The sequence below is a fragment of the Bos javanicus genome, chromosome 15 (assembly GCF_032452875.1).
Source record: "Bos javanicus breed banteng chromosome 15, ARS-OSU_banteng_1.0, whole genome shotgun sequence".
NCBI classification, from domain to species: domain Eukaryota; kingdom Metazoa; phylum Chordata; class Mammalia; order Artiodactyla; family Bovidae; genus Bos; species Bos javanicus.
In genome coordinates, this window is record NC_083882.1 from 41,813,256 (window position 1) to 41,826,525 (window position 13,270).

A 13,270-nucleotide genomic window follows, 5' to 3' on the forward strand; every position below is an offset into this window, starting at 1 on the left:
GGATAAGGTCAGTTGGAGAACACGATATAATACACAAGCCAATCTTTTTCTTCTCACCAGGGCTGGTGTCACAGATGTGTTTTTTACTTGTGCAGTCATATGGGGCCTCACTATGTGTCTGGTTTAATGCTCTGACCTTGAAATTCTTAATAATTTGATCTTTCAGTTTGTGTTTTGTAAGTGAATTCCAATGGCGCGCTCAGTAGGGGACTTGGATCCTCAGCACAGTTCCATCCCTCTCTGCCTCTCTGCCTCCTTGGGATGGTTCTGGGCCTCCACCTTGCCTGGTGCCTGGTGCCCTGGCCCTGCTCAGCTTCCCCCTTGCCACCTCTGCTCTTCTTCAGACCTTTGCAGACGCACAAGGTCTCAAAGAATTTAGCTATCTGCACCCTTTCTGAAAAAGAAACTGGGAGATATACTCCAGCAAAACAAAACAAGATAGAGGAAAATATGAGTTCTAGAAATAAAAACCCAGCGTGGTAATAAGAAAGAGGAATTCAATAAAGATTCAGCTGGTCCTGAAGCTAGACAACAACTAGTCCAAACCACGTCAAGAGGACAGAAGATGTACCAAGGGAAAGAAAGGAAACTGCTAGATTCCCTAGTGTGCTTGCTTGACCTTACTCTGAAGAGCTTTATAGCTCTGTGGAAGAGATGGGGCAAAAGGGGAAAATGTTCACCAAAAAATCCCTGGAAACTGAAAAAATAAGACAAATTATTAACTCCAAGGAAAACTAAATGCCTTGAAAGTACTCATAGATTACCTATTGACTGCTGCCGCTGCTAAGTCGCTTCCGTGGTGTCCGACTCTGTGCGACCCCATAGACGGCAGCCCACCAGGCTCCCCTGTCCCTGGGATTCTCCAGGCAAGAACACTGGAGTGGGTACCTGTGGTATAATTATGTGGTCATAAGCTGGTAAATACTGAATGTTGATCTAAGAATTATGGTGTGGTAACTCTTTGGAGAGAAGTTTGGGTGGGAGGGAGAAAAGGAGTACGAGAACTGGAAGATTACTTCATCTCCATTGTGGGATGTTAATAGGGAATGTCTAAAGTTGAAAGCATGACAAAGACATGACAGAATAAGCCTGTTATTTAAAAATAAGGATATACATGCTTGTAGAAACAGCTAGAGTTAAATGTGTCTCTGGGAAGCAGAAATCAGGCCTGAGTTTCTGGGAGCAGGCAAAAGTGGTTGTTTTTCTTTAAAATCTGTATAGTATTCTTTGCCTTTTTAAACTATATAGTCATATTGCTTTCTTAAAATAAAAATTAATTTTTTTTAAGTAATAGGCATGTAAATCCAGGATGTGGCTCCCCTCACATAAATGAGAGCAGCTCTAGTCATTCATTACTCTTGCCTGGCAAATCCCATGGATGGAGGAGCCTGGTGGGCTGCTGTCCACGGGGTCGCTGGGAGTCGGACACGACTGAGTGACTTCACTTTCACTTTTTACTTTCATGCATTGGAGGAGGAGATGGCAACCCACTCCATTGTTCTTGTCTGGAGAATCCCAGGAACGGGGGAGCCTGGTGGGCTGCCGTCTCTGGGGTCGCACAGAGTTGGACATGACTGAAGCGAGTTAGCAGCACCAGCAGCTAGTCATTCATTGAAGGCTTTTAATGTCCAGACCAATCTCTGTCCAGTTTGATTGCCAGCACTTAGGTGTTGATCAGTTTTATTGATTAGCTTTATTTACTTCAATTCTGTGAAACTATTCAAGAATTGGGCTTCCCTTGTGGCTCAGCTGGGGTTGGGAAGATTCTCTGGAAAAGGGAAAGGCTACCCACTCCAGTATTCTGGCCTAAACAATTTCATGGACTGTATAGTCCATGGGGTCCAAACAGCTGGACAAGACTGAGCAAGTTTCACTTCACTTCACTTCATCCAAGAACTGCATGACCCAAAGACAGTTAATCTTTAATTTCAGCATTTTTAAAAATTAGTCAATCATTTTTCATGTAATTTTCATAACAGTCTCTGATCTGCTTATTAGTGTCTCAGTTCCCACACCTGTTATCATCTTTTCCATTTCTTTCAACTCCTATTTTCTTTAAATCCCAAGAGTGCTTTTCCAAATTCGACCTCTGCTACAAAGGCAGAACTTGCCTCCCAACTTTCAGCACTTGATCCATTTTTCATAAATGGCCTAGGACATTTTAACACCAAGAGGGAGAGAAAGATCAAGGTTCTTCCTTAAAGAATAATAAAGAAAACCATAATTACAGAGAGCAATCATCGCTAGCAATTGAAACCTAGCATGAGAGTCTCTATGTTGTACTTAACATAGTTATATTTATTTCTGAATTATCATTTCATGTATGTTTAGTAGCAATTCAATTATTTTAACACAGGATTTTGATGGGAGAAGAGTGACTAGACCAGTGCCTCTCAATCACCTGGGAAGCTTTTAAAAGTACTAATACCAGAGAGGGTTTCACCCTGAGAGATGCTGATTTAACTGGTCTGGGTACAGCATGGTCATAGGAATTTTTTTCATTCCCATTGTTATTCTAACACGCAAAAAAATTGGGGTACCACCATACGGGATCATGTCCCAAGTGTTCTCTCTCAGTCAAAACATCTAAGAATAATCTAATTCAATAACCATAATTCAGGCACCGAATTCACCTGGTAGCATGTGCCCTTATGGCATATGAATTCCTGGAGGAAATAACCAGCTGCTGCTGCTGCTGCTGACAAGTCACTTCAGTCATGTCTGACTCTGTGTGACCCCATAGATGGCAGCCCACCAGGCTCCTCTGTCCCTGGGATTCTCCAGGCAAGAACACTGGAGTGGGTTGCCATTTCCTTCTCCAATGCATGAAAGTGAAAAGTGAAAGTGAAGTTGCTCAGTCATGTCTGACTCTTCGAGACCCCATGGACTGTAGCCTAACAGGCTCCTCCATCCATGGGATTTTCCAGGCAAGAGTACTGGAGTGGGTTGCCATTTCCTTCTCCAGAAATAACCAGAGGGTCTTGCAAAATTAAACCTTAAAGTTGCAGGAACTGTCAAACCGCCACCCCTGGGCCTCCTCCTCCTTTGCAATAGGTTCCCAAAATGGCGGGCCAAGGAGAGCATAGACAGGCTCGTAATGCCCCCCTATTATGTCTCTGCACAGTGTTCATTTCCAGACAGGCAGTTTATTCAAATTACAACATTGCCCATTTTAGAGCCACCCTGACTGCCCAAACAACCAGCTCTTAGCTCCCCAGCCAGGGATCAAAACCAAGCCCCCTACATTGGAAGCACAGTCTTAACCATGGGACTGCCAGGAAGTCCCTTCCCTGCATTTTTTAATCAAGGAATTGGATTGTCCAATTCTGGTTAATTCTAAGTCTTTTGGTTGTGGTCCCTAGCACATTCAATGAACAAAGGTTTTATGGAGCCCATTTCCTTTGTGGAATTAGAGGACATTTTGTAAGCATATGCGACATGGCTCTTCAACAACTACAATATTGTCTGCCCCCTCAAAAAGCATGTGTTTGGAGAGGATGAATCAAGTCCCACAGCTGAGACCCGAGATTGGTGACTGCTGTCAGCAGTTGGAGCCTATTAGTGAAGCAGACAAGGGGGCTGTTAAAAGGAGGGCTTACTGAACAGACTAGGCCAGGGAGAGCATGTCTGAACTGCAGCAGGCAAGGGGTAGGTGCCACTGGGATCTGGAGCCCAGGTAGAAGGAGCCAGGCTAACATGGGGCCATACTGGCCTGACTTCCAGAATAGAATCACTACTAGACTCTTAGAAATGCAGAAATAGATTCAGGGAACATAAAAGGGGGCAAGAGAAAAAAGAATGTTGTGATTATCTTCCTGGAGATCATCAGCAGTCCCGTCAACTTGCTGAAGCAGTAGGGTGAGGAGAAAGGACCCAGGGAGCATCTCTGGGGCCACAGCATCTCAGAGCCAGAGGCCTCCAAGAGCAGGAAGAGAGCCCTCACGAAAGGAGCCCTAAGGAAAGCCATCTACCCAAGCCACAGTCTGCAGCCCCTGCTCATACCTGGATGGTATGTCCCCAGTTTCTCCATAACCAGTGTGAATGTAGTCAGGCCATTGTTCAGGAGCTCAGCTCAGACCTGAGTGAAGGGGAGCACACTCAGAGTGCCCCCGAGCCTGGGCCAGGCAGGGGCAGGAAACCATCACTAAGTAATGACTGCAACCATACTTAAATGGAAACAGAAGGCCACAGCTGGTCAGCCCTTGGAAGGCTGGACCAATTTCTAATTTACCTTGTTGTACTAAAGAACCAACATCTTTGAGCTAATGCATAAGATGAAATATCATCCAAAATCCATCCCAGTTATTATGAAAACTGAGAATTGTTATCCTCCTCCATACACGTTTAAAATAATCTTGATCTCTAAATATTGGAAAGTCAGACCCAATCCTCCTAAGCCAGCCCCTTTAGTTCCTAAACCCTTTGAAAGCTGAGAGTTCCAGAAAAATGCTGGCCTTTCTTCCTAGGTTCTAAGTATTGGAAAATCTCTACAAATTTGCCAAAGATATTAAACAGAATCACAGAGTTATGGTCTGTAATATCTCAGTTATCAACTATTTACTGAGCACCTATTTTAAATGAGGGACTGAGGATACAGAAATAAATCAGTCCGAACAGCTGCCTCCAGAGGCCCTCAGTGAGGGGGAGATGCAGAAATAGATTATCTCAGTACAATAACACTCATGTAAACCACAGACATACGAGTAAGTGACAGGGAGTTAGACCCTGCATGAGGAAAGGCTTCCTTGAGGAAAGGGTCCTGGAGCCTAACAATGAAGAAAGAGTAAAATAAAAGTTGAAACGCTAGCTGTGATATTTCATAAACCACAAAGTTCACACAAGGAGTGAGGGGCGTTGTGGAGGTTGGGGAATAATGCAGTGTTCATGACAGAAGGTCTAAGCAAAGGGTGGCCAGAAGGCCAAGAGCTGGTTCTAGAAGAGCAGAGCTCATGTTAATAGCCAGGGCTCAACCCCCTGAAGCCTCAGAGAAACTGGAAGTCCCCACTGTCACTCCCACCCACCTAACTCGAGACCCAAACAGCCCACTACATGGAGATGCAGCTGGGTCAACAAACTTTTGCCCTGGGAGGCAAACAGTGTGAATCTATCAGCCACCTTGAGTTTCATCATTTCCATCCTAAGAGCTCAGGCTCCAAGGGTTGGAACTTAGATTGGGAGGGAGATGGAGAAAGGAAAGGAAAGAGAAGAGGAGGGAAGGAGGACATTCACACAGGCCAATCTCACCACCTCTTCTCCCAGCCCCCACACACAGCCTTCCTCTTTAATGGCATCAAAGCCACGACGGGCTGCCCCCACTGACGAGGGCCCTAAGCCTCAGTGTCAGGGACATGCAGAGCAGGGATTCATTATCTTGGACCCTGCGCTGGTTCCCGAGAGAGGCTGTAACAAAGGATCACAAACAGGGTGGCTTAAAACAACAGAAAATTATTCTGTCACAGCTCTGGAGGCTCGAAGTCCAAAATGAAGATGTCTGTAGGGATACACTTCCTCTGAGACTCTGGACAGAATCCTTCCTCGCCTCTTCCAGCTTCTGGTGGTGCTCAGCAATCGTTGGCATGACTTGGCTTGCAAGCACATCACCGCAGTCTCTGCCTCTGGCATCATGTGGTGTTCTCCCTGAGACTCTGGCTCCACACAGGATTCTCCTTTTCTCATAAGGACACCAGTCACGTTGGATGAGAGCCCACCCTAATGATCTCATCTGAACTTGATTACATCTGCAAAGACTCTACCTCCAAATAAGGTCACATTCCCAAGTACCAGAGCACTGTGGACTTCAACATACCATTTAGGATGACACAGTTCTACCCGTAGCTGCCCCTTTATTCCTTCCCCCTCCGGGACTTGTGGCAATAACTAAGGAGAATCTGCACATCTTTCCCAGAAAAGATAAGCATGTCATTCCCAAGCTAGTCACCCTCAGTGAATCTGGAAGGCAAAGCAAGGGGATACCCTGTCTTCTGGTCCTTCTAGAATATATAATAACATGCTGACTCACCGGTGGCTGTGGGATTGGGAATTTCTCTGTTAAATCGTCCTGTGCTCACCCTGACTGACAGCTTCGCAACCCAGGGAATCCTATGGAAGCTGCAGTCAGGCCCTGGTTACATAAGCCCCCTCCCCTCAGAGCCCAGATTTCCTCATCTGTAAAGTCTAAAGAGACTCCTGGTGTCTGATGGTGACTATAAAGGGGGTACATCTGGCCCACATCAACTCCACATCTGAATCCCCAATTAATACACAGCCATTCAGCAAGTGTCGCTTGAGATCTACAGGAAGGCTCGTTAGAGTGCCTGAAGCACCTCCCTGGGGACAGCGCGTATCTCAGGATGCAGATTCTGAATTGAGATCATAACGAAGCTCCTGCTCTGCTCCTCCCAGGAGCCCGTGCTTTGTATTCACACAGAATATCTGGACACCCACGCAGACACCACTAACATACATACGCATGAGAAATCGTGGCGGGTGAGAGCCAAATGCAGCACAGTGTCTGAATTACAGAAGAGGCGGAATCACTCAGCAACCAGTGTCCTCTTGGCTTCAGTCTGGCAACTGCATAGAAGCTAAATAGCTTCCCCTACAGAAGGAAGGGAAAGAATCTATAGCCCAGCAGGACAGAGATGGGAACAACACACAGTTAGGGGCCCTTGAGGGTCAGCAGGGCCATTCAAGAACCACAGCCACAGGCCACAGCATATCGAGCAGCCAGCCATGAGCCAGTTCAGCAGGGCCCTGCTGGGGGCTGGGGGGTGAGAGGATGAGTCCAAACTCTCCAAGGAATTATGTGCCCCAACCCCCGAGAGGACTAGGCAGAGAATCAGGACCCAATCACGCGGCTCAGTCATGCTAGGGCAGGACTCCCGGCCCAGCCTGGAAGCCCATACCCTGCAAAGGATCTGATGGGGAAGACGTTGACTGAATGAGAGGGTCGGGAGGACAGACAGGAAGTGAGAGAAGTGGGAATTCAGTGACCAAGGACAAGCCATGTGATGGGTGAGACAGTATTTGACTTGGGGGGCTCTGGAGACTCAGGGTTCCCCCTGGCAGGTGAACCATCAGGCCCCTGAGTAGCAACTACAACCCCGCCCCCACTGCCATTCCTCACCTGGGTCAAGCAGGCTGGACCCCACAGGGCTGGAGGGCAGATAGACTACACTGTGCATATGACACAGTGTGCACGGGTCCCCTGCTCTCCTCTGCCCCACCCGTCTTCCCCTTACCCCATCTGTTGGTGAAAAGGCAGTGTCATCAGAGAACAAGATCTGGGCTCAGCCTTTACTGGGCAAATAATACTGAGCAAACTATTTAACCAGACTAAGTTGCTATATCTTCATCCGTAAAATGGGAAAGTAATAGTATCTGCTTCCCAGAACCGCTGGGAAGACTAAGTGAGATAATGCATGTAAGTAACATAAGGGTGGACATGGTACCTGACATACAATAAGCCCTAATAGATACATATCCCATAGCCCTTATAGAAAATGAGAATAAAGGGAACACTGTCTGCAGGACAGAACCCAGAGTCAGTCTTGAAATCCCTCAACCTGGCAGATTGCATGCACCAACAGCACTTGGAGCCCCCGAAGGCACTGCTTTGTGTCTAGAAATGAAACAGCAAACAGAGGCCTCTTTTTCCAGCTCAGAGGAGCCTGCTCATCCTCATACTAGTAGCTCTGGAAAAGGTGCTCTCTTACTGCCTCACGAAACGTGTCCCCAACTAATTAACAGTCTGGCTGCTGAATAATACAAATGAATTTACTTACAAAACAGAGACCCTCAGAAAACAAATTTATTATGGTTGCCAAGGGGAAGAATGAGGGGAAGCGATGGTTAGGGAGTTTGCGATGGACATGTACACACTGCTATATGTAAAATGAATACCCAAAAGGATCTACCTTATAGCACATGGAACTCTGCTTAATGTTATGTGGCAGCCTGGATTGGAGGGGAGTTTAGGGGAAAATGATACATGTATATGTACGTCTGAGTTCCTTTGCGGTTCACCTGAAACTATCACATTGTTTGTTAATTGGCTATACCCCAATACAAAAAAGGTTTTTTTAAAATGTGATGCATATGTATATTACCATATGTGAACTAGATCACCAGTCCAGGTCTGATGCATGAGACAGGGTGTTCAGGGCCAGAGCACTGGAATGACCCTGAGGGATGGGATGGGAAGGGAGGTGGGAGGGGGGTTCAGGATGGGGAACACATGTATACCCATGGCTGATTCATGTCAATGTATGGCAAAAACCACTAAAATATTGTAAAGTAATTAGCCTCCAATTTAAATTAATTAATTTTTAAAATGTGATATATATAAACATGGAATATATATGTATATGTATACAAAAATATATGTGTGTATATATGTATACATAAATATATATGTATATTAAAATGGAATATTATTTAGCCTTTAAAATAATAATAATATATTTTTTAAAAAACAGTCTGGCTGCTGCCCTGGGTGACTGATGGCTGCCCCTCCTCTCCCTGGGAGGCTGGGGATGTCTCAGGAAGATTGCCCACACCCCCTCCACCACCCACTTCACTCATTGAAAACACAAGATGCTGAAGGGTGTGCGTCCCCCTTACAGAGCTCAGACAGCTCAGAGGCATGGCCTGGCCTCACTGTGGTCTGACGAAAGAACATCCGTTGGTATAAGGCAGACCCTCATGACTGTCCTGATAAACTCAGAACCACTCAACTGGCTTCCCCCTAGATAACTTTCTAACTCTGCTAGGAAGAGAGCAGAGAAGCAAGGAGAGATTAACAGCCTTTTCTTCTTAAATGAAGATGCCTAACTAAAACCTTTGTCTTTGCCATCAGCCCATCCCAGCTTTCCCCAGGGGCTGGAATCTTTTCACAGGTTCCCCATCCATTTGTCTTGATCAGTGCTGCTGTTGAGCTGTCTCCCTTCCTCCACAGCCCTCTTCCTAGGGATTGCAGGGTGCTATCCAGGGAAGCGACTTGAACATAAGAGCATTTTCCAAGGTGGCCTCTGCTCCCCAGCCTCCAACATCTTTATGTGTATGTGTGTGTGTGTGTGTGCTAAGTTGCTTCAGTCGTGTCTAACTCTTTGCGACCCCATGGACTGTAGCCCCCCAGACTCCTCTGTCCAAGGGATTCTCCAGGCAAGAATACTAGAATGGCTTGCCATGCCCTCCTCCAGAGGATCCTCCCTACCCAGGGATCAAACCTGCGGCTCCTGCACAGCAGGCAGATTCTTTACCGCTGAGCCACCAGGGAAGTCCCAATGTCTTTATAGTAAATGACTATCCATAGCAACAAATTCTGAAATCTTAAAACAGTTGATAAACGGACACACTTAAAAAGCTGAGTGTGAATTTTATAAACTGCCTGCAATTACTAAAAGGGGTGGGTCTTTTTTATTTAAGAGAAACATTAGTCATGGAATTGTAGCATTTTAAGGCTGCAAACTTTGAGTGCCTACTGCTTGGTTTTATTTACATATTATATTTGGAGGCCCTACCATATTTCAGAAAGGTTTAACATATTCACATTGCAAATGCCTGTCTAAGCAGGGCTGTTTTGTGGATCAGAGGTGGGGCTGTGGGTGTGGAGGGAAGAGCCCTCCAAAGGGAGAGAGAAATCTGGGACTCCAGTTCTCAGCTCTGTAGCTAACTTGAGTGTGACCTGGTTCACTCAGCTCCCTCCATGCTGGTATAGTGAGTGACAGTACAGAGGAGAGGTTGAGTCAGAGATCTTGGCTGCAAGCAACAGAAGGGACTCCAAGCAACAGAAAGGACTCTGGCTGAATTAAGCAGAAGGGAATTTACTGCTCCGATTGCAGGATCAGAATCAGGGGATGTTGGAACACCTGGCTTGGACTAGACTTGCTAGGACCTAAGGTAGCCAAGCCACCAAAACCTAGGCAACACACGTGATACTGATGGCCCAATCAGCAGGAGGCTGCTGTTGCCCCTAACAACCTCCCACCAATCCAACTTAGCCTTGCCAGACATTTGCTCTGGGACTCACTGAAAAAAAATCAGCCCCGAAGGCTGAGCAAAGGTCACAACCCACTGACGCTTAAGATGGGCACTCCGTGGGAAAAAATTAAGCTCTTTGGCCTTTGACTTTTAAAATGAGAGAGTACAGCGACAGACCATGTGAGGAAAGTCATTCTTTGGTGGTGGTTTTACTTCTGGTGGTGGTTCTCCAAGGGTGGTCTCGGACCAGCAACATCAGCATCATCTGAGAATTTTTTAGAAACTGCATTCTCAAGCCCCACCCCAGATCTACTAAATTGGAAACTCTGGGCCGAGGGGCCCAACAATCTGTTTCAACAAGCCCTCCAGGTGACAGTAATACACACCAGTCTGAGTGTAATACACCTCCACCCAACTGCCCTACAAAAAATCCGAAGGCTACTTAAAAGGTTGAATGTCTGCCATCATGTTAAAATAACAGTTGGCCAGTTTTAATGGGTGAAAAGCCAGAGTTTGCAACCAACTGGCAGGTAAACAAAAATAAAATATTGGGGTAAGGGTTTTCTTTAGACAACATTTTTTTCCTACTGATGTGTGACAGTGAGCTTGCTGTGCAAACACAACTTCGAAACAAATTTGACCCTTCCTTCCAACCACACTGCCACCTCTTCACCTTCCTACAAAAACCCTGGGCCCACCTGTTTCTCAGGCCCCACTCCAACCCCCTCCTGCCTTCCCTCCAATTACAAGACCCAGGAAACAGCCCTTCTAGCATGCAAATCTAAAACCTTCCTGTTCCCTTTCTTCAGACAATGCTAATGAACTGTCAATGTCAGAACTGTACATTGAGATACTCAGAAGCAAACAAACTGCCATCCCCTGGCCTTCTGTCACCTCTGCCCTTCAGGCCATAGTGCCTTTCCTGCTCCAGCAGCTGGAAGCTGGCTTAATGGCTTAGAGTCCTCTCAGCTCCAACTAGCCCTTGCCTCTCAGCCAGGTGGAAACTGCGTCTGAAGTCTGAAAGGTTTAGACTGAGCTGGAGGGACACCATGTGGCCATACTTGGTATGACACCCCAAGCCAGGGGCTTCAGTTTTTTCTTTTTTAGCCGGGCCACAGGGCCTTGGGGATCTTAATGAACTTCGGTCCTCAGCAGTAGGAGCGTGAAGGCCTGTCCACTGGACTAGCAGGGGGTTCCCAGGCTTCTGTTCTTTAGGTGATCTTTTTGTAAAGACTACGAAACAATGACCTGAGGATATGTGGTGAAAGTTAAAAAAAAAAAAAAAACTGAACCCACAATCATGTTAATGGGATTATTTTTATTTGTTCTTACTCTTAAATATTTTCTGACAGTTACAACCACAACACCCTCTCCATGAAGCATCCCTTTCTTTTCCATGGCTCTCTGATCATCAGTATTTTCCACGCTAATTCGAGGTTTTAGCAACTGTTCTCTTCAGTGACAGTCACTAACATGTTAGTGCAATGAAGTGGAACGAAAAGGCGTTCGACCGCTCGGCAGGCGTGTGGTTAAGCGCCCCATTTCGGGAATGACACGGGCAGGGTTTCAAAACCCAGCTCTGCTACTTACTTAGCTGTGTGATCCTGGGCATGTTTCTTAACTTTTCTGTATCTCACGTTCCTCATCTGTGAAATGGGAAGAGGGAAGACTATGACCTACTGAATAGGGCTGCTATGAGAATGAAATAATAATATGTGAAGAGACTCTCAACACAAGACCAGGCCATACCCCCGCTACGAGCATCATTCTTTCTAAATGCGTCCTCATGGGAACCATCACACACAGCTGATGCCCACTGAGGACCTCTCTTGGATGGGAGCCCTGAAACTGCAAGTCTAAGCATGTTTCATAGCTGGAAAAACGTAAAATGAGGCAGCTGAGATTTCAGAGACTAGGACCTTGGGACAGGCAAATGGGATTCGGGGGCAGGTCCCCTGTCCCCACTCCTCAACATCACTATCAAGCAGTGTGTCCCTGGTCCCCGCTCTTGCCAGTTGCAGCAGGCCCCAGATTCCTCACCTACAAGCCAAAAAAGGAGCTTACCTACAACTGCCTTCTTCTAAAACACAACGTGCTCAAAAATGTGGCTACAAACTTAGGATTCTCTCCAGGACACAGTACCTCACGAGGTCCTTGAGATGCAGTCAAGGTCAGCTTAACTTGTAACTGCCTAAAATCTGCCGTGTACTCTGCCAGAAGTTTCTCTACAGGAAACCATCTTGCTGCCAAGTGAGGCCCAATGAACAAAAGAAAACAGGGAAGAAAAACTCAGAGACCCCCTAGAAGAGGATGTAAGGGAACTCTCCCTCAATGATACCCTCCAGAGAGCCAGACACCCACCTGGAGAACGAGTCTTCATGAGACCCTCTGCTGTGTCAGTCCAGGGGACAGAAGATAAATGGGGCTGTTCCTCTGTCCTCAAGGCCTCAACTTTTTCTCAGAGGCAGGCTTAGGGAGAGACATAGACACATAGAGCAACAACTCTGATAGTTTCATAAGTTATAACACAGGGCTATTCAAGGTGCAGTGGAAACAGAAGTGAGCCATTAATTCTGCCCTGAGCAGTCAGGGAAGGCTTCATTAAGAAGACCTCTTTTTTTTTTAATTGGAGGCTAATTACTTTACAATATTGTAGTAGTTTTTGCCATACATTGACATGAATCCACCACGGGTGTACATGTGTTCCCCATCCTGAACCCCCTCCCACCTCCCTTCCCATCCCATCGCTCAGGGTCATCCCAGTGCACCAGCCGTGAGCACCCTGTCTCATGCATCGAACCTGGACTAGCAATCTGTTTCACATATGACAATATACATGTTTCAATGCCATTCTCCCAAATCATCCACCCTCACCTTCTCCCACAGAAGACCTCTTTTAAAGGAGGATCAGATTACAGGTGAGACTCCAACAGGGCTGGATCCACTAGAAAGCTGTTTATTGTAAATCACACAATTACCCCTGAACTAGGACAGGGCCTTGGGCTAGTGTGGAGGGAAGGGATGCACCAGAACTAGCCGAGGATGCAGGGAGGTGGGGAGCAAGCTAAAACATAGATTTCCAAGCCCTGCCCTGAAGACGCAGACCCAGTAGGCTTAAAGAGGGGCCCAAGACTGAATATTTAGCGAGCCCCTCCCCCAGGATAACGCTACTGCAGGTGAGTCACTTTTCCACCACTCTCGTTAGCCCCACAGCCATCCGGGTCACATCCTGGTCACCCTTCCTTCTTATGGATTCTGTGGCTTCTGCCTGGGAGGTTCCTCCCCTTCT